The 23,854-nt window shown below is 34.1% G+C and overlaps 1 long non-coding RNA gene across 1 annotated transcript in view; it reads left to right on the plus strand.

The window, feature by feature from the left end:
- LOC103099295 (uncharacterized) overlaps positions 1-23,854 on the plus strand; it is a 97,038-nt gene that overhangs the window by 68,399 nt on the left and 4,785 nt on the right. The window contains exon 2 of the long non-coding RNA XR_471383.3: positions 35-168. This is a non-coding gene — a long non-coding RNA (uncharacterized LOC103099295). The remainder of the gene's footprint in view (positions 1-34; positions 169-23,854) is intronic.

A 23,854-nucleotide genomic window follows, 5' to 3' on the forward strand; every position in this document is an offset into this window, starting at 1 on the left:
TCCTATTATCCCCTTCCTTTCCTTCCCTCAACAGAAGGATTAGTCCATATGAGCTCCCTCTCTGCTGCCCCCATCATTCCAGTCTTCAATGATAGGGTGAAAAACCAATGTAAAAGAAAACCTCATGAACAACTATTCTTCACAGCTTACAGAGGAATAATAAAAATTGTGAGTTTAAAATTCATTATTACTATTTTTTAGAATCACAATTTATTACTGTTTGTTTGACTTTGTGACATTTTTTCCTGCCATTTAAAGGTTCTTTATGACACATATTCTTGTTTAAATTTAAATCACATTTAAACTAATTTTGTTTTGAGAGGGTTTTTGTTAAGAATATTTTTCCACCCCTTGAGATAATTGGTGACACCCTGGGGTGTTGCAAAATCAAGGTTGGAAATCACAGTTCTAAAGTGTTAAGCTCTCACACCAAGCTTACCAGGCAGGAGCAGAGCGGATGCCTCTATATTTGTTTGACATTTTTAGACTATGTGTCATATTCCTAAAAGAAACTACTTTATTTCCAATTGTTAGCATTTACCACACATCAAAATCAAGCTTATTTTTGCCTTTTAAGTTGCTCATATTTACATGCATGATCATTACTCATTTTTCTTCCAAATCTAATCTTTGATTTTTGAAATATGTTTTTCATCAAATTGTGAAACTTTTATGCTCTCTATTTGTCATTCGCTGATTTTCTTTTCCCTCAGTGGCCTTGCACTGTCTCAGTAACCTTAAGAAGACCAAGAAATGATGATCACCTTTGAAAGTATTATAATGTGAAAAGAGAAATTTTTGTTAGTTCACTAATTGGATAAATGATTCCTAGAATATTTCAGAATGCATGCATTAGAATTTAGTAGAGTTTTATGTTTTATAAGAAGGCTTACATCTGGATCTGATAGAGGCTAGCAAAATCTGCCCAATGAAAAATATTTTTTCAGAAAAAAATATTACTTCCTTTAGCACAAGGAGAACCACATTGAAATAATCTGATTTGAGTATAAAATATGTCTTATGAAAGAGCAAAGTCTATGCAACTAATTTAACTTTTCCCTTTTGACATAGCCAGTGGTAGTATGGTGTTTTAATTAAAGTCAATATGCATAGATGTCCCCAAAAGGAGAGTAGCAATAAAAATATTCAAATGAAACTTGAAAGGGATTTTTAAAAATGAATTCTTGCATAGGGTAATATTCTGAAATATTAAAGTCCCCTTCTCTGGGAAAATGAAAGATCTTGTAAGAAACAGAACAGAATAGACTTAAATAATAATTTGAAGAGGGTTAAAGTTGAGAACTACAATCAAGACTAACAATTAGACAGGCTTACAACCCTCAAGTATCCATCAGAAATATTTATACAATGACAGCATGCTCCTTTGATGTGAGAGTAAGCATTTGGAGAAGTGATTGCAAAATCCGAACTTTAGGTACATGTGTATGGAACTCACAGCAGCTATTGAATGAGTGAAGTAAAATATGGTTATTCAACTCAAGATTTCTACAATTTTAAGTTAGATTAAGGGCTTCCCCTTTGTGTCATTTCTCAATACAATTCTTTAAAAATGTAGGATAGTTACACTGCTGGTAGAGTTTTGAATTAATCCAGCCTTTCTGGAGGGCAGTTTGGAATTATGCCCAAAGGCTTTAAAAGACTGTCTGCTCTTTGATCCAGCCATAGCACTTCTGGGTTTATTCCCCAAAGAGATAATAAGGAAAAATACTTGTACAAAAATATTTATAGCCACACTCTTTTTGGTGGCAAAAAAATTGGAAAATGAGGGGCTGTCCATTAATTGGGGAACAGCTAAACAAATTGTGCTATCTGTTGGTGATGAAATACTATGGTGCTGAAAGGAATGATGAACTGAATTTCTATGTGAACTGGAAAGACATCCAGGAATTGATGCAGAATGAAATGCGCAGAACCAGGCGAACATTGTACACAGAAACTGAAACATTGTGGCACAATCAAATGTAACAAACTCTTCTACTAGTAGCAATACAGTAATCCAGGATAATACTGAGGAACTAATGAGAAAAAATGCTATCCACATGCAGAGAAATAACTATGGGAGTAGAGATGCAGAAGAAAAACATATGATCAATCTTATGGTTTGATGGGGATATGATTGGAATTTTGATGTATAACATGGAAATAGGTTTTGAACAATAATACATGTATAACCCAGTGGACCTGCTTGTCAGCTTTGGGAATGGGGTAGGGAGAGGGCTGTGAAAAATCATGAATCATGGAGCCAGGGAAAATATTCTAAGTAAAAAAATAGGATTATTAGAGTTGACTCATTAGGGATAAACTTTAGATCATTCCTAATCATAATGGTTTCTAATTTGATACAAGAAAATGCAAACTTTTAAAATTTAATCATATTTATAATTTTGAAGTTTTTAATTTTTAAAATATTCTACTTTTCTAATGAAGTAGAAAAAAAATTTTTTTGGCTTACAATGATACTTCATTGGAAAAATGAGGATGTTTCCTCCACTGAGAATGATTATTACCAAAAATATATGTGATCCTGACTAAATATGTAATATACTAGAACTCTCACTGTGTATCTTTGTTTATTTTGTGATTACCAGTGTAACATGATTATCTTGCCTATGACGTGATTTTCAAATACTATCCATAGAACATAATCTTTTTGTCACCCATAGGTTTTCCATTATAATTAAACAAGTTATTTGCCATTATAATGAATCTTATATCCAATTTATTGGGTTACAGTAGAATTTTCATGCTTTGAACAGTACTTAAGATAGTTTGGCAACAAGCTGGATTCTGATGCTACATTGAATGCTCATATCTTAATTATCTTTATTCATAGAGCTCTTTGATATTTATATTTCATATACAGGTATTCCTTTAACATTGTGACTTTCTCCATCACGTTTTATATAGCATGTTTAGGCATAAGAGATTAAATAGGAATGTTTCTGAAATTTTGTAGAAGCTCCAGATGACATGGGAAGTCCAGAAGATGATGCAGAAAAAAAGTTTAAAAACTCAGAAATGCATAAATTATATGTATAGTATTGTATAATATTGATTAATCTTATCTCTTAATAATATGAATATACACAATTAAAAAAAATTCAAATAAGTAAAAAGGTTCAAGTTTATAAAAGAAAGTAAAAGCCAAGAGATGGCACACAAATGTTAGAAATGTGGATAATCTTATCATTGGCCAATATATAACCTATCATCATATTTAAACCAAATTTTATAATAAGTTGCTAAAAGAAAAAAAAGTTGCATTGTGGGATGATGACAGAGTAGAATGTGAAGTTTTCTCAACCTCATAAAACCCCCCACAAACAACCAAAAATAACTCCATAAAATCAACACTTAAAGTGGCAAAGACAGATAGGAGTCAGTAGTGAAACTGAACAGCTAAGGACAACCAAGGAAAAAGATTTCTAGCTTCCCTGTCCTCAACCCCACCACCACAGACCCTAGAAGCAGGAACATAACAAACAGAAGATATCCTCAAAATAGCCCTGGAGGATTTGATTAGCAACCTCACCCTCTTTGCTGAGCCTGGGGAGTGTATATCCCCCTAGGATACAACTTGAATCTGAATCCTCAGACTTAGGGCACTGGTGGAAACTGTGTGTGATGTATAAACTCCAGGGACCACTGACTGGCCTTTGGCTAGGGATTTAAGGAGTGGACTCTTTGGAGTTGGTGGGTGCCTGGTCCCAAGATCAGGAACTTAAGTCTCATTGCTAACAAATGAGGGACTTTAACTGGACACTTGATTTCTTCAGGGTTGCAGAGGTAGGAAAGGAGTGATATAGAAGCTCTAATATGAGTATGTTTGCTGAGTGATTGGGGCCCCATCAGCTATAGCCTCGCTCTGTAGAATCCTGCACTGTTGCCACAGTGGGAAACAGAACAACTGCTAAAAGTTGCAGTGAGAATTGCCCACAGGTTTAGTTGGAGTAGCTGAGGTCAGTCATGGATTGGGGTTTGAATAGGGGCTGGGAGTATGTTTGACTCTGGACTATAAAAAGTGCAATAACTAAATAGGATGCAGAAAAAAAAATAATCATGTAAAAAAATCTGAAGTATGGAGAGAATTAGGAGGAAAGGGGAATGTGATAAGGGAGAAAACTTGATGAATCTAAATAAAATCTAAATAAGAAATTAAGATAAATACAATCTTAGAGAAGTTAAATAAGATAGATATCTGGAGAGCTCACCCTCACACCACACGTACACACACCTGTTTAAGGTTATTAGTAGAGCTACGCCTGAGCATATATGTAATCTGAAAATAGTTTCAGTAGGACAACTCTGGCTTAGAAAGAATAATTTTCAAAAGTTTTACTTTATACTCATCATACTAGGGAGGTGATTCTGGCACTGAAACAAAAACACTATTGGGTATGACCAATTTGGAAAGACTTGTTTAGGAAAGAGTAGGATCCTGGCTACAGATTATTGCCAATATAGCAAAATATGGCCCTGATTATATATGTTAACTGAGAACCAGATAAACTAAAGTAATCAATTTAAATGCTGATAGAAACATGGAAAAATGGGTCTAGTATTACATTGGTAGAGCAGCTGTGATTTTTTTTTTAAAAGACAAGTTGGAAATAAACATTAAGTGCTTTGAAGCTATCTGTGCTTATTGAGCTAAGGATATTATTACTAAGGTTAGAATCTAAAGGAATTATTGAAAGGGAGAAAAGCTTTGTATGTATGAAAGTATTATTTGAAGCATTGTTTGTTATGACAGAATAACTGAAAATAATACAAATACAATGAATGATGAAAATATTTGAATGTAATGGGTTGCATTATGTTACTAAAATGACAAATATTGAAAAAAAATAAAATAAGGGAAATATAAAAAGGGATGAAAAGAGAAGTAAAGAGAATAAGAATACTATATACCATTATTACATTATTTAAAAAGCAATAAAATGAAAGAGAAAACATTATCCAAGTAAAATCTAAAGGGAAATAAAAATAAGAGGAAGTTTGTATTAGTATACATATATATTATACCTATTTTTTTTAATGGTAAACAATATGGAATTTGTGGTTTGGCACATAATCATTTTTATGCATTTGTTTAGTTAATTTTTTTGGTGGTGGTGGTTAAAATTATATAACAAAAAAGAATCAATAAACATTTATATAAATCTATCTTAAAAGGCAAGAAAAAAATGGGAAAAATCAGATTTCTTAACTTATATAGAGAGCCAAAAATTTTTAAATGGTATTTTTTAGATAATGGGGGCACCCTAAAATCTGGCATATGGAAAGTATACCTGAATATATTCTCATTTTCTCTTCCCAAAAATTCTTTGAGGTAATAATTACAGTTATTAGAATCACAATTTTATACTTGGAAAAACAAACTGAGAATAGATCATTGACTTTTCTGTGGTCCCAATAATAATTAATATCTGAGACAAAATTTGAACCTGTTTTTCCTGATTTTATGTAGAGCTGTCTATCAATTAAGAAACTAATTATAATGTAGATTTACCAGCCACTAAGCTTTTAACATAATGAAAATTATTTTAAAGTTTGATTGTTTTTAAATTAAATAGTGAAATTTTATTTTTTAATTCAGATAAAAATATTTCAATATGATCATGTATGCAACAATATTAGTCACATATTCACATATATTTGTATATATGGAGAGTTGATATTTTATTTTTCTTCTTTCTATCGTGCATAATTTTGCTCTCACAAATTTACTGTTGAGGTCAGTTTGAGTAGTGTCCATGTTGCTAAGCATAGAAATTGACTGAGATAATCACATAATTCATTGTGCATCCTTTTCCTATAATTCACTTAATGCTCCTTCCTCTTGGCAAACCATTAACCCCTAGAAAAGTCAGTATTTTATTAAAATTATTTAAGCCTCTTACTTTTAGTACAGTGAATATTTGAAAATAATGGCTAATCTCTATAAATTTGTCTACATGCATTTCTTTGTATTTAACCAAACTTAGTTTTAGTTTAAGTAACCAGTGTCCAGATAATTTGTCTTCATGAGCATTCCATTTCTTGTGATTTCCCTTTATCAAATTAATGTCATTAAAAACAACATAAGTGATATAACATAAACAATCAAAATTAGCAAATTACATTGTTATCTTGTTCAAAGTATACAATCTTTCAGTGTCTTTTAGCAATTTTTTTTTTGGTGGGAGGCTGGGGGAAAAACAAATCATTAATTCAAACAAAATGACAAGATAAACTTTTCTTCATAGAGTACAATTGGATACTTTCTTTCTGATAAAATAGCAATGACTGCTTTCTGGACAATTCCATTATTAAGTTCCATTTTTAATATGTCATCTAAAGCATGCCCAGCTCTATTTCCAGCATCTAAATTATGAGATGAATTGTAAAAACTTGAAGTTTAGTGTTGATAATATAGACAAAGAATATATATTGCCCAGATTGGATGTTACCCATGGCTTCATTTTCCTTTGTTTAGTTTCCATTTACAGCATAGAAACAAGTGACACATTTGGTAGATCAGCTATAAATGAGATTATCTTGAACCGAAACTTTCCAATATGCAAGATCATATGCACTGAGATGTTCCCAAGAGAAAAGGCACAGTGGAGAAATTTAAATTATAATATTAGAGCCAAACGAAGAACGTTACATGAAAGGATAAATGGAAGCTGACACATAAGAAAATATCATTAAAATAATATTTAATATATTTCTGAGATGTCCTTTTTTAATATAAGTAACAGCTTTACTTTATCTCATCCTAGGAAGTTGACTTTGAGAAACATAGAGAAAATGGTGAGTTTTTTGTTGTTTAGTCAATTTTCACTCTTGTTTGACTCTTTATGATATTTGGAGTTTTCTTGGCAAAGATACAGAAGTGGTTTACCAATACCTTCTCCAGCTAATTTTGCATATGAGGAAACTGAGGCAAACAGGATTAAGTGATTTGTCCTGAGTCACATGCCAATTAAGTGTCTAGGAACAGACCCTTTGAACCCAGAAAGATCATTCTTCCTCACTACAGGCTTTGTAGTCTATTCACTGTGCCAACTATCCACCCATATAAAATGTCATTATGCTGGTATTAACCTTACTTTTAATTTATTTGAGATGAGAAATATTCCATAGGAGGAAAAATCACCTCTATCTAGTCCTTCTTTTTCTCTTCCCTTGGTAAGTCATCATATAACTTATAAGGTACATAGTGTCAATGGTCAATAGCCCTTAGCAGACACTCAGGGTATGTAGCAAAATTACTATAAAAATAATAAAAATAAAAAGGGTGATAAATGCTTCATAGGGAAGGGTAAATGGTTTTCTATAAGTTAAAATGACCTAATACTCTCTATGGATTTCTTAGGAATATAGATGTAATATTATAATTAAAGTGAAAATGACTCCATTTGCAATGGTTTTATGCTAAGGAGCAGGAAAAGAAACTGATTAACTCCTGCCTCAAAACCCAAGTTCAGTCTTTTTCTCTACTATAAAAAGAAAATATGTACTTCCTTTTGGATAACCCATCTATGTCCTTGATTCTAAATTTCTTCTTAGCTCTCCAAAGACTTTAATTCATCATACTCTTTTTCTTACCACACTCTATTACCTTCCTATTTTACTATGAATATGTTCAGACCTAAATAAGAAAAACTAATACACAAACAAAAAAACCCACAAAAGACAACCAGACAAAACTTTCAACCTTGATATCACCTTAAGCTATAATGCTTTCCACCCTCCTTTTTGCTAAGAAATTCAAATAGCAATAGGCTAAATCCAGTGCTTCCATGTACCATAAGCATATTCTTACCTCATACCCTGCCATTTGATTTATGTCCCTACCCTTTAGTTGAGATTATTCTAATAAAGTCCCTCTATTTGCAAATCATTCTATTTGTTTTTGTAAAATTCCCATCAAACATCCCCTTCTTCAAATTATCCCTCCTTTAGGTTTTACTGAAACCTCCCAGTTATATGTCTAACTTCCTGACCTACCCCCCCTTCTTTTTGTGGTAGATGAGTTTACAAGCACTGTGAACACAAATAGAACCAAGCTCCCTCATCATGGAGTTCATAAAGTAATAAAGAAAAACAAAATAAAATAAGGAGATGAAAACCATGGATGAGGCTGAAGGAGGAGGGAAGAAGTGAGTATAAGAAGGAAAAATAATATTATACCCAAAGCCATATTTTCATTCTCAGCTTCTAAATATAGACACTCCTAAAATTGTTTTCCTTGACTTATTTCTCTTATCTATATATCTTTCTCATCCCTAGATGAACTCTATCCAATAGAAATGATTCCCAAATTTATATTCCCTGCTCCAGCCTCTCTTCCCTGTTTGAAAAATTGATTTCAATAGCCTTATTGGTTAATTATAATTAGATTTTATAAAGGTACCTCAAATTCAAAGTATCTAAGACCTAACTCATCACCAATCTCATTCCATCTTCACCCCACTACAAACTGTCCCATGTTTTTGTAATGCTTTGTATGTTACTATTAATGGCCCTACCATGACAGATCAAGTCACCTAATTATTGAGCTATCTCTGACTCTTATTACCTAACCCTGGCATCAGTTATAATTTTGAAATGACTTTTCCATATTTTTCTTTACTTCACTGATTAATTCCTAAGCCAATCCCTCAAATGCTATAGCTATGAAGGAATTTGGGGATTTTTAATGAGATACCTTCAATTATAGATGAGAAAGCAGAAGCTTAAAATGGTGAAGGGGCCAAATCATGGTCACAACCTAGCAAGTAATGATGTTATGATGACCATTTCTCTCCTGACTGCTCTTTTCATTCCTCTTCTCTGCCTTATAAATTGACTACTATTATAGTTTCTTGTCTAGTCCCTCATCTCAGTCATCCTTCTGAAGGTAAATACATATGCCACCATTCAAGTTGTCATATTAAACACAACAGATCCCATTCCAAAGCAAACTACATACAGGATAAATCGGGGAAAAATTTTGACCTCCATAAACTAGCAACAACTAATCTTTCCAATTTATTAAACTTCATGCCTGAAATCAAGGTATGTTCTGCAATCTCTGCATCTTATCTTCTTTATCTTTGCATTAGCCATTAAATTGTAAGCTTCTTAAGAATAAGTATTGTCTTTTCTCACTTTTCATATTCCAGGTTCTTAGCACAGAGGCTGGCATATGTGTCTTAAATGTTTATAAATTGTTTGATTTATTGTCCTTCTACAATGCTATCCCTTTCTCTAGTTCTATTTCCAACTGGCAAAATCTTGTTTTTTTTTTTGTTTTTTTAATTTCAGTTCCTCTAAGAAATGAGCAACTAGGTGGCAGAGAGTAAGGAGTGTTGGGCTTGGAGCTAGAAAGATTCATCTTTTTGAGTTTCAATTTGGCTTCATATATTTATTAGCTAATAGCAAACCACTCTAGTATCATTGCCAGGAAAACCTCAAGTGGGGTCATGAAGAATAAGACATAACAGAAATGACTTAACTACAACAAAAAGAAGTGATATCTCATTCTCCCACCTGAATAAGCAATGCTCTCTTGCCTTGATGATTTTAAAAATAATTTTCCTATATACTAATTTTCATGTCACATCTGGTCAACATACAATAGTTTTCTGAATGCAGGAATCTTCTTCTTCAACTGTCTCTGATAGGCAATCACAGTAGTAGGTATTTTATTAAGAATTCTAGTACTACCACTTGACCAACCCTGTAACAATGGGGAAGTCATGAAGTCTCTCTGAGCATTGCTTCCCATTTATACAAAATGAGATTATAATGCATATTATGGGACACAAATTACTTCAAGGTTTTCCTATGAAGTAAAAATACTAGGTAAATTTCAAGAAATTATTAGCTGTGTCAAATATTTAAATATTTGGTGATGGATAACATTTTATATTATGTATTAAAGATTAAATGAATAAAATGATTAAGCAGAGTAAATCATTTTCAGTATTTGGCAACAAATAAAGAGTAAATCCATATATGTGTACACATATGTATATATATAATCATACATATATAGCATATATACCTATTGTTATTCATTTAGATATATACATAAACACACATATATTTATATATGTATATATACACAAATGAATTTGTACATATGTATCTTTATATGTCTCTCTCTTTATACATACATATACATATATAACCAAAATTGGCATATAAATTTCAGAACATTTTATACAAGATTTCCATATCATATATAAATATGCTACAAAGGTAACCACATAAATATAAGAAAATACTGACAGCATATTTTAACAAAAAATCAAATAAACACCTGTATATAGTTTATTCACCTAGAAATTTCATTAGTCAAATTGATTGAAAACAAATTCCATTTTATATTTGATTAACAAATGTAATGGAACTTCATATTTCACATAAAATTGATTTTCTAAATCTATGGAAATTTTAATAATGAGCAAGGAATACTTAGAAACTACAAGGTCATTATGAGGGTGACAGACTCAAGGACAATGATAGAATTTTGCAGAGGAAGCTGCCCTTTATAAGAAAACATTGAAAAGGATAACAAAATGACTGTTTTTGGAATTGGTCCCACCCCTGGAAAGAAATGGCAGTGACAATGAAAGTCAGGTCAGAGGAAATTCAGGAGGAAGAAGATGCCAAAATATTACCCTGTGCCTTTTCACTCCTTGATTTTCAATTAATTACTGAAAACTCTCCTTCTGTCACAATTGGAGGGAGGTAGATATGAGCAGATGGGGATGCAGGTGGGTCAGTTGTATTAGTATGCACAGAATTATGGAACATTAGAACCCAAACTAACTTAAGAAATGCATTCAAATTCATATATTCCCCTAATTTTATAGATGAAGAGAGTCCAATTAATTTCTAGATTAGATATCAGATCTTCTGAATCTTAACATTTGCTTTCCTATACCATCACTTATCATGTCTCAATTAAAAGATAGATGGTGATGTTCAGTAATTGATGTGGACATTTTGAGCAGTGATGACAAAAGGAACTCTTTCATGATCAATGGACATCAATGAATCAATCAACATTTATTAAGTACTAACTATAGTCCAGGTAATATGATGCTAAATTCTGGGGATAATTAAAAAGAGATCAAAAGACAGTCTGTGCCCTCAAGGAGCTTTTAATCTAATGAAGAGACACCTACTATCTGAGGGACTTTGGATAAGTGACTTAACCTTTGTTTGCCTCAGTATGCTCTCAGTAAAAAAGAGATTATAATAGCACCTACCTGTAGGATTATTTTGAGACTCAGATATATTTATAGAAGTTCTCAGTATATATCAGGCAATATGTAGAACATAATAAGCAACATGTAAAGTTTAATTTGCTTCCCTCTATCAATACAAATTGACTCCAAATCATAGAATAGTTTTAAATTTGCTTAAAACTGCTTTAAGGTTTTGGGGACACCCTGTATCTATATACATATAAATTAGCAAGTAAACACATATACATACATGTATATATTCATCTATATCTTTATGCTTGGAAATAGTGTTCTGCATTAAAAATGAACTATAGCCAAATATATCAAATATATTGCCTATTTTAAACTCTCATCCTACAATATCATAAATATTTTATTCATGAAGAGATTTACTAGGGACTAGACAGAAAAAGTATGGGAAATTTTACAAAAATGAAATTGACTATAATTTATCATATAAGATATTATTGGTTCCTTATCCCAGAATGCCTTCTGAATTATCGTATATAGCTAGAAAGTCGTGTAGGAAAACAAGGTCAAAATAACCACCAAATTAGAAGAAAGGATGATAACATGCAGATGATAATATGCAATTATAAAAGCCCCAACGTGTCCAAAACAAACTGGCTGTTGAGATAGGACAGAAATATAATAAAGATTTCAATCTGATTATCAACAAATTACTTAGAATTTACAGGGAATTCATGAGGTTATAAACTGTCTCAGTTAACAAACACATACCAAAGAGACATTCCACCCAAGGACTATTGTTTAGAATAAAAATTCATTTTCAAAACACCATTGAGGAGAATGCCATGATGACAGTGTCACATTATCAAATTACAAAGAGCATTTATATTGAAAACAACTATCCAGAAAGCTTGTAGACTCAACTAGCCCGAGCTATTTTAAGAAAATTTACAAATGAAAGGAAATTAGGATAATATTTATGCATGAAAAGTAATTATTTTTATAATTTTTTTTATAAATATATAGCCTCATCATAAATATTGGGTGAAATTTATCACAAATTGACTAACAATTTAATAACACCTGATACTCTAATGAAGGTGCAGAATCAACAATTAAGAAAATTAAATCATAGTGAATTATTCAATTAGAACAAGCAGAAATCAAAGAACAGCATAATGGAAAATAAGTATTTTAAATACCAAGGGTTACATATTCAAGTTACCTCAACTAAAGGTATGTACAGAGAAAGGAAAAATAATGAATAGCATCACAACTCAAAAATCTGAATAGAGGATATTAGGCACCACTAATTCATATAAATATGTCATTTCTAAACAATCTTTATAGGAAGATTCCATACCATTTTAATGCAATCTTTAATGAATATTTGAGAACAATCTGGCAATTATAGAAAATTTGTAGCATTCTATCAACAGAGTTATTTAATTTCAATAGAAGTGAGCATAATGGGGGCAGCTGGGTAACTCAGTGGACTTGAAAACCAGGCCTAGAGACAGGAGGTCTTAAATTCAAATATGGCTTCATACACTTCCTAGCTGTATAACTCTGGTCAAGTAACATAACTCCCATTGCCTAGCCCTTACCACTCTTCTGCCTTTCAAATCCTGTCAGATATTTACTTGTAACTTTGGGCAAATCACAATTTCTAATTCTTTCTTGTTTGAGTTTTTCAACCCTAAAATGAGGATAATAACAGGATCTACTTCACAGGGTTGTTTTGAGGATGAAATGAGATAATATCTGTAAAGTACTTTTAAGGATGTTTAATACAAAATATGTACTACATTTAATAGTATTAATGATAATAACCAACATTTAACAAGGCTATCATTAATACATACAATTTTTAAATGAAAAAAAAATGAGTTGAAGACAAAATAAAATAACCAAAGAGTTTCTCAACAGACTAAGAAGTTCAATATGAATGAATATTATGTCTTAGAGGACTAAAAATCTAATAGGATTATGTGTCACATTAAGAGATAATGCCTTCCAGTAATAAAGAAATAAAATCTCACATTAATCTTACCTCATTAAATCACCCTTTAAGAATTTGAAATAGTTATTTTTACTTCAGAGTAAATGTTAGGAAATATAACTTTGTGAATGTAGTGGTCATGTTAGTGAAAGGCCATGTTATATGAGGGTTATTTAAAAAAAATAGAAATGTTAAGTTTTGAGGAGAGAAGCCAAAGGATGATTATAAGAGAAGAGGGGAAAGAGGGAAAGGGAGGGAAAGAAAATTTTCTGTCTTCAGTTATTTGCAGGTGTCTCTTGTGAAAGAAGAATGAGACGTCATTCTAGAACCACAAAGGTTTGAGCCAGAAGAAATGCATGGGAATTTCAAGGTCAAGAGAGTTGTGAATAAAATGAAGAATAGACTAGGAGGCTGAGAGCAAGCTGTTTTGTGTTTGGGAAATTACACCAGTTTTTCAGACTGTACCCTGCTATAAAAAATCAACAAGAAATAGTCTTCAAAGAATCAAAATGTGACTGAACCAAAGACAATACAGTTTCATATGATGACCATAAGGAGACTGTGACATATTATCAATGATAACTTGCATAGGATAAATATAATCAATGCAATTCAGAAAAATATATAATCAGAAAATGAGGTAAAGTCAGAAGTGATAACAAAATATAGGATTATAGTTGAAATATTTGAAGTGCCTTTTTGGACCATCTTGTCCAACTCCCTTATCTTAGAGATGAGTAAATTGAGGTGAAGAGGGGTTGTGAAAGGTCCACTTTTAGTGGACATTTAGTATGTGAGCTTGGTCTAGATCCAGATATTCCTGACTTCATTTACTATCCTACAATACTTAGTGTATGCTCATCTTGTGTTTTACTTTGGTATTTTGCTGTTGTAAAAGATGAGAGAAAGCATTCAATCATTCAGAGTATTGAAAGTATATTCTCTTGTGAGACTATATGGACAAGAATCATACAGAATGAGAATCCATGCAGGGTGCATCCTTTACTTTTATAAGTACTTTCAGTGATGACATCATAGGTCTACTGAGGCACAGAAATTGACAACTCTTTTGGTGACTATATTTTCAACATCACTTACAAAAAAAGCAAATTGAACAAAAATTTACCTAGAAATACCCAGAAATTGTATAGTCCTCAACTTCCTTACCCTTTCTCTAATTATTTGCATAGTTTATAGTTGGCAGAATATCTTAAATGAGAGGCACTGAATTAGAAATAATAGTGGAAAATGCTTGCCATGTTATTAACAAATGTTTATTAAAGTTTCACAAGGTTTACACAATTACCCTCTGGCCTTTTTTCTAAACTACTAAGTGGGACAATGCAAGACATCAGTCAATCTTCTGTTATTGTGGGAAAGTACAGGAAACAAGATAATAAATCCCCAGGTCAAAAGAACTGTTAATTCTACAGAGCAATGAGATGGATATCTCCATTCAAGTTTAAACAAAACTTTATATTCTCGACCTGAGCCAGTCTCCATAAAATCACTCTTCAGAGCATATATTTAAATTTTAATTTCAGAGCCATTGTTAGCAACAAAAGCTCTCCTGTCCCTGATTGAAATCCGATGAGCACCCTCTTCTTCTGTGGAAAATGTAAAAATCCCACTTGAACTGTTTTAAACATTTCATTTGGGAGATGAGAAGAAAGACTGAAGTGACAGAACTTTAAAGAGATCTAAATGCAGGTTGTGTATTTCATTGGCAGCTCAAAAAAAAACCCATAATGAATGCAAAGAGCAAGTCCAGTTATGTTTAAGAAGGATAGAAAGTGACTGGCAAACAGCATGTGGCCTTGCTTCATTCTCCAACAGTGACATGGGGGTGGTGAATGGGAGGCAGTGATTTTGAATGACACACTCTGTCTGAATTGTTTATTCTTGTTGGATGTATGAAATCCTTTTGTCTTATGATGTTTTCTATTCAAAGTCTACATTTCCTTCAAATGCCCAACCAAATTCTTTTTTCCTTGGAGGTAGGTTGTGGGGGGAGAGGGGAGAATTCTCAGGTGATCCTATTCAGGTGCTGGCTTCCTAGTCTGTCACTGAAATGAAGCCAGCTGTGGTTAGCACCCACTTGCAGGAAGAATAATTGGCTTCCTTACTCCCAATACACCTCTAATCACCAAACAAAACAGAATCCCGCTTGCCACTGCAGTGTTTTTAAACATTTTTGAATTCATCTGACCCCGATGAAAGGAAAAGTTGCTAACAGATATGAGGGAATGGGTTTAGTATAAGAGAATGTCTGGGAGCCAGCTGGCCCAGTGTTTGTTCACTGCTACAGGGTCAGGGACCTTGTATGGTCTTAATAAATAGAATCAACTGACTTCATATGTATTTTGGCACTAATATGTGGCCTATGGCATCATTTCCTGAGGTTTAGTACAATATTAATAAAAAAGGCTATTCCAGATTAGGTCCAAATCAATGCTGTTTTGCAGACTACTTTTACTTTTGTTGTTGTTGTCTCTCAAATAGTAGTATGAAATTAAATGGAATTGGATAACATCTGCTCATGACATTACTTTGAAATACCTCGACAGCCAGTTTTGTTGTGATTCATTGCATTTTTTAAAATTTTTCATTAGATTCTGTTAAAAACATGGAGGAGAATAAAGGCTTCTTTAGGGTAGGAAGCCCAATACCATACATGCCCACAGTAAATCCAGGTTTAGCCTTTGGCTTTGAAACACCCTGAATTCATTATGTTTGTTTGTGCAGCCACTCTTAATCTGTTGTGACAACAAATTAGACTCTGATTTAAATTAAAGCAAATTGCAAAATAATTAGAAGTTCCCTTCTCTTTTTCTTTCCTACCCACCTTACTAGCCTTTGTTAGATAAGCAAGAAATAAGATACTTTGGTAGATCTCCTATTTATTTTCACTTCAGACTGCATTCTAGAACAATTTACAAAAGTAGTTGGTAGAGTTAACTCCTTATCTTCCTTTCACATTCCAATTATTTTTAAAATCACAACCATGAACATACACATGCATACGAATACTTATATAAATTTACAAATATACATATGTGAATACACATGCAAACACAAATTTAATATTTATACCCATATCTAAGTACACATATCAAGATAGATAATGGCATAGTGAATATATGTACACATACATACATACATACATATTCAAATATATTCACACACATATAGAAATATATTCAGAAAAGCTTTATATACACATATGTAGATATTTCTGTATATGCATGTGGAGAGGCAAATGTTTTTACTAAATTTAAAGAAATAAGCTCTTAAGAAAGTGGTTAAAAGTGGAGAAGATTGCCTTGGAAAATATGCCGTCCTCCCAGGAGGCAGTCCTCTTTCTTTTCAGTTTTTAAGGTAAGTTATTGAGTCTTGCATACTTGCAAAGAGTATCCTTCCTAAACCCCAGGGGTTCACCTCAGCCCTCCCCAACAGTATTAAAAAGATGTGCTTTCCGGAGACTTAGGGTCAAGATGGCTCCAGAGTAGAAGCAGAGCTCTTCTTCTCTCCACCAGTCGGGACAGAGTGCCTCTAGGTGACAAAACCAAAGGGAAACAAGTGAAGGACATCCAGGGTAGGGCACAGCACAGAAGTTAGGAAATGTAGGGCATTTCCACACTAAAAGAAGGCAACATTTCACCCCTCCTCCACTTCACCTACCTTTATAGACTCTAAACAAGCATGGGACAAATTTCTAAGTTCTAGGAGGGAGGCTGGCTAAGGTCAACACAAACTTACCCTTAAGAGAAACTAGACTTGAAACACTGGAAGGCAAAGGAAAAATTGAGCTAGGAGGCGGAGCTTGGGGAAAGAGGGTGGTTCATAGCACAACACCACAGAGAACCTTAAAAAGCCCTCAGACAAAAACATCTTCAGCAACACTCCACGACCAAATCTCTTTAAGGAAATCTTAAAGTTCTCAGGAGCTGGCCCTGCCCATAATAACAGCAAGACTAGGGACCTCAGGAGGCTGAGGAAACATGGAGATAGGGTGTAGAGCTTGTGCAGAGCAGGTGGCTCACAGCAAAATGCCACAGAGAACAGAAAAAAGCCCTCTGGCAAAAACCTTTCCAGTGCCCAGTAGAGACTTGCCTATACTCCACAACCAAACCTCTTCCAGACAAGCTTTAAGTTCTCAGGGGCTGGACCTGCCCATAAGAACAACAAGACTAGGGACCCCATGAGGTTGAGGAAACATGGAGATAGGGCACAGAGCTTGGGCAGAGAGAAGTGGCTCAAAGCAGAACACCACAGAGACCTGATAAATAGCCTGTGTGTAAAAAGCTCTCTAGTGCTCAATACAGACACTTGTCTACATTACACATGCAGACCTCTTTGAGGCAATTGTTAAGTTCTTGGAGGCTAGACCTGACACTAAAAGAAGTTGGCCATTGCTGAAGACTGGGAAAAATATCCTCAGGCCAAAAACCCCTCCAGAGCCAAATGCAAAGATCACCCACATTCCTCACTTAGACATCTGACCAGGAAGGAACAAGGCAATGGCCACCAACTCCCAGGAATTGAAATCCCCAAACACACACACACACACACACACACACACACACACACACACACACACACACAATTTAAAAAAAAAAAGAAGAAAAATTTAACCCTTGATAATTTTTATGCAGAAAAAATAAAAAACCCAGACAAAAGAAGAGACAGCACAAGATGACAAACAATTAAACAGACCGAAACTATTGGGAAAAAATGGAAATTGGTCACAAGTTCTTGGAGATTTTAAATCCAAGATTGTTAGAAAAATGGAAGAGAAGTGGCAAGAAAGGTGGGAAATAGTTCAAAAAGAAAATAAAATTTTAAAAGACAGGATCTCCCACTTGGAAATTGAAGCCAAGAAAGCAAATGAAATAACAAGCAAATTGATGATGAGAAATGACCTGCTAGAAGCCATGAAAAGCGGGATAGATCAATTGAAAAGGAAAATAAAATGATCTTAGCTGAAAACCAGTCATTGAAAATTAGAATTGGGCACATAGAAGCCAATGATCTCAGAAGAAAGCAAGAATTAATAAAGCAAAGTCAAAAGAATGACTGATTAGAAGGCAACACAAAATATCTCATTGAGAGGATGATTGACTTTGAAAATAGATCTCAGAGAGACAATTTGAGAATCATAGGCCTATCTGAAAACCTGGGAACAAACTAAAACCTTGACATCATACTACAAAAAATTATCCAAGAAAATTTCCTTGAGATTCTGCAATATGAGGGCAAAATAGACATTGAAAGAGTCCATATATCACCTGCTACATTAATCCTCAAAACACAACCTCCAGGAGTGTAATTGCCAAATTCAAAAGCTTCTAAGCTAAGGAGAAAATATTACAAGAAGCCAGAAAGAGACAATTCAATTATCAAGGAGCACCAATCAGGATTACACAGGGTCTGGCAGCCTCCAAACTAAAAGACCACAAGTTTTGGAATATGATATTCAGAAAGGCAAAAGAAATGGGTCTACAACCAAAGATCACCTACCTATTAAAATTGACTATATACTTCAAGGGGAAAGTATGGGCATTCAAAAAAAAATAGAAGACTTCAAAATATTTGTAAAGAAAAAAACAAAATTAAACAGAAAATTTGACACATGTATAAATGTAGATTTTGAGCCTTTGGACTTCATCTCCCGGACATCCCTTAGTATTTCCCAAAATTCCCTTTTCCTGAGTCCCCACGTTTTGCATGATTGTATTTAAGTGGCTGTAACTCCTCCCTCTTCCTCTTTTTGGACCTGTGACTGGGCTGAATTCAGGCAATTCTTTTGCCCTAGTTATTATTGATAAATTTTTTAAAATATAATACCTACTTATTGAATATTAATTTTAAAACTCACAGATCAAAATACAAAAACCAAGAGGAACATAAAAAGGTAAATAAGAGAGGTATCTTATTTTTTTTCCATAACTGCCTCAATAAGACCAAATTTTATATTCCTATATAGAAAAATGTTATTTGTAACTGTCAAAAATTGTACTCACAATTATAGTAGTTATAAAAATTATCCATAGGTAGAGATTGGGGTACTAAGTAGTTTCAAATCATATATAGAAAAGAAGAAAGAAAGGGGGGGGGGAGAGAAGACAGCACCAAGAAAAATTTGAAGGAATAAGAAAATTAGCATAATCTAAACTACACAAAAAGGCACATGGGAGGGGAGGGGGAGAATACAAGTATAAGAAGGAGAGGGAAAGAGTGCAAAAAGGAAATACTCAAACCCTACTCTCAGTGGAAACAATTCTGAGAGGGAAGAGCATCTAGATCTATTGGGGTACCAAATTCCATCTTACCCTATAGGAAAGTTGAGAGGAGAAAACTAAGGGGCAGAGTGGAGTGGGGAGTTAGGGAAAAAAGTAGAGGAGGGAAAGAAAGGGGGAAGGGAATTTAATATACCTTAAGAAAAAAAAAAGGGAATAAATAGGGAGGGGGCATTAAGGGAGGGTGGCCGAGGGAAGTAATACTAGGTAGGGAAAGTGTGTGCAGTAGCTTAAAAAGACCCCATAAGTAAAATAAATGAGGAATAAGAAGGGAGGGGGGAGAAAATAAAATGAAATAAGGTTGGGTATTAGGGGGACTGATTAAAAATAGAACTCTGGTGTAGAAGGAAATAATAAAAGAGGAAAGGACAGAACAAGGAGAGAAAATCAAAATGTTGGGGAATACACAGATAGTAATCATAACTTTGAATGTGAATGGGATGCACTCACCCATAAAGAGGAAACAAATAGCAGAGTACATTAGAAACAAATCCAACCATATGTTGCTTACAAGAAACACACATTAGGCAGGGAGACACACATAGATAAAGGGTGAAAGGCTATAGCAAAATCTATTGAGCTTCAAATGAGAAAAAGAAGGCAGGAGTTGCAATCATGATATCTGACAAAGCCAGAGTAAAAATAGATCTGATTAAAAGAGATAGGGAAGGTAATTACATCCTGAAAAAGCCAGTATAGACAATGAGGAAATATCAGTACTAAACATGTATGCAACAAATGGTATAGCATCCAAATTTCTAAAGGAGAAATTAGAGGAGTTGAAGGAGGAAATAGATAGTAAAACTATAATAGTGGGAAACCTGAACCTTCCTCTACCTGATCTAGATAAGTCAAAACAAAATATAAATAAGAAATAGGTAACAGATGTGAATGAAATCTTAGAAAAATTAGATGTAATAGATATATGGAGAAAAATAAATAGGGACAAAAAGGAATAAATCTTTTTTCAGCAGCATGTGGTACATTCACAAAGATTGACCATATACTAGGGCATAAAAACATGATGGACAAGTTCAAAAGAGCAGAAATAATAAATGTAAGCTTTTCAGATCATAATGCAAAAAAAAATAATTAGTAAGGGTACATGGAGAGGCAAATAAAAATTTAATTGAAAATTAAATAACAGTGTAGCAGTCCACAGCTGTGTTTACTCAAGACAGATAATTAAGTCATAAAGTTAGACCTGAGCAGAGCACATTCTCTGTCCAGTGCATGGCCAGTAAGGCAATGAACTTTGATCCAACTAGTTTGGGCGCGAAAGTAGGTTTCTTTGTTCTCCCCAGGCTGAAGAAGGATCCACCCTTATCTTATGACAATTTACCTTTCCACCAATGATAATCCCCTATGTCATTAATTACTATGCATTATGTATCTTTGCATATGATAATCAATAAATACACGAGCCCACAGGCCCAGCAAAGGCTTTTACCACTCATCTTTCTTCCTGACTTCTACCTCTTTCTCTCTCATGGAGCAGGCCTGTGGCCATGCTCCATCTTTCTCCTTTATTGCTCTTATCCCTATCATTTAGCCATAACAGTCCATGCTAATAGCATGGGTTTAAGGACTGTGGCTTGTCTCTATAGATCTCTAGCTCATTTCTGATGCCCATGATGTTATGTGGTGGTCTTCTCACTGTCTCATGTATCCATGAAGTGGAAGGCCGGAGCTTAAGTCTGTGGAGCTCTATTTATACATGATTCGATGTCTGGTCTCTTTCTTGCCATCCCTCCGGCTTCAGATCCTTGTTTCCCCTGTGACAAGGAAATCACTTTAAAAGACTGATATATATTAATTTAAGGTCGCCAAGGAATTCAGCTATGTAATTCCTTAATGAAAACTCAAGTCAGCAGTCAACCTTTTATGGAGTTTAATTACAAACAGGAAGAAGAAAAGTATTAGAGAGAGAGAGAGACAGAGAGAGAGAGAGAAAAGGGAATAGAGCTTAAATACCCCCTCTGTTTAGGCTGGGCCAAAAGGCCCAAGCCCTTAGATAGCTGAGGCAAAGAAAAGAGATCAGTCCCTATCACTCACGTGACCAAAATGGAGAAACAGTCTCAGGGGCCTCCACCTCCAGCTTCCTTCAGAGGAAGCTTCTCAGAGCACAACCTCTCAGAGCAAAACCTCTCCAACCACCTTCAGTCCTCAGACCCCGCTAAATTTAAGGAAACCATCCAAGTTCCCTTCCCTCAGTTCTCACATCTACCAATCACTGTCCATGTCTTCCCTGTGCCAATGGTGGCTCTAGCTTAACCCAGGACCGCCCAGAGGTCTGTGGCTTTGCACATGTCTGTTGAAGGCCATATTCTCAAATAATTAAATCTTGATCCTTTGCTGCAGACCTTCCTAAATCCTATTACCCTGAGCAGGGTGGAGATTGGAAGTTCCCAAGACCTGGTTCTGTCATTCCAAGTATCTCTATTGTATCAATTCTAAAATCAATCATGACTCAAAGAACTTCCTGTTCTATGCTTAAGCATAGGTCAAAGCCCTTTCCATTGTTCAGCAAAAGGTTTCTGTCCTAAAGTAATCTTAAGAAGGGAGGAGGAGGAACCTCCCATGCCAATGGGGTTCACATTCCAATAGAGTTCCCACTATCAGTAGGAAATTCCCTACAAGCATGAAACCTTCTAATGGTGAAATTTCCAACATTCACAAGTCTAAGAAATTTTAAGGTTTACACCCCCAGAGACAAACCTCTATCTATCTTTCCTCCTGGGGGCAAGGGTTGCTGGCCAATATTTCACCTCAAACAGGTATCTCCAAAATTGGTTAAAGAACAAATCATAGAAACAATTAATAATTTTATTGAAGAAAATGACATTGATGAGACATCCTATTGTGAATTTTAAAACTATTCCACCCTAATCAGACCATTCTTTAGAAGATTTGATTTAGCTGTTTCCTGATCAATAACAATAGAGATACTTGGAATAACAGAATCAGGTCTTGGAAACTCTACATTTCTCCTCCCTTCTTAGTTTAACAAGAATTTGAAGGTCTGTATTAAACTCAAGATATAATTATCTAAGGAATAGCCTTCAACAGACATGTGCAGAAAAAAGGACAGACACCTGGGCTGTCCTAAGTAAAGTTAAGCCATCAGTGGTACAGAAGAGACACAGGAAAGTGATGCAAAAACATCCATATAAGGGATGTCACTTCCTGTCCCTTCCTCTTTTCCCTGGAGAGATGACTCTGGCTGAGAGTGTGCTAAGTGTTTTGACATCTTGGAGTGTTGGGTGGTGAGTTTTGCCCTTGAGCTGATTCAGGTTCAGGAATCTTAGCTGAGCCTCTTTGGAGGTCAGGCTGATTCTTTCCTCCTTCACACTCAAAATCTTACTTTCTAGATCTCCTAATCTTCCTGCCCGGTACTAGCCCCTTCCTTCCTCCTTTGTCTTAAATCTCCTCGACTATATCAATTAAGTCACTATAAGATTTCCAGCTGAGTTTGGGTATTTTATTAGGATTTTACAAATAAAATCCTTGATGACCAAATATAATTATTAAATTCAGTCTCAACCATAATTTTAACCATTACACTTTCAAAATATATGGGATGCAGCCAAAGTAGCACTAAGGAAGAAATTCATATCCTTGATTTCACATATATAACAAACTGGGGGGGGGGGGGGTAGAAGTCAAAGAATTGGTCATGCAAATTAAAAAACTAGAAAGTGAACAAATTAAAAATCCCCAGATGAAAACTAAATTAGAGATCCTAAAAATGAAAGGAGAAATTAATAAAATTGAACCTAAAAGAACCATTGAATTAATAAATAAGACTAGAACCTGGTACTTTGAAAAAAATAAAATGGACAAAGTACTTGTGAACCTAATAAAAAAAGGAAAGAAGAAAACCAAACTGACAGTATCAGAGATGAAAAGGGAGACCTCACCTCTAATGAAAAGGAAATCAAAGCAACCATTAGAAACTATTTTGCCCAATTATATAGCAATATATATGGCAATCTAGGTTATATATATATATATATATATATATATATGAATGAATATTTACAAAAATATAAAATGCCTAATTTAAAAGAAGAAGAAATAGAATACTTAAATAATCCCATATCAGAAAAAGAAATTGAACAAGCCATCAAAGAACTCTCTAAGAAAAAATACCAAGGGCCTGATGGATTCACAATTGAATTCTATCAAACATTCAAAGAACAGCTAATCCCAATATTATACAAACTATTTGACATAATAAGCAAAGAGGGAGTTCTACCAAATTCATTCTACGACACAAACATGGTACTGATCCGAAAGCCAGGCAGGTCAAAAACAGAGAAAGAAAACTA

The sequence above is a fragment of the Monodelphis domestica genome, chromosome 8 (assembly GCF_027887165.1).
Source record: "Monodelphis domestica isolate mMonDom1 chromosome 8, mMonDom1.pri, whole genome shotgun sequence".
Lineage (NCBI taxonomy): Eukaryota > Metazoa > Chordata > Mammalia > Didelphimorphia > Didelphidae > Monodelphis > Monodelphis domestica.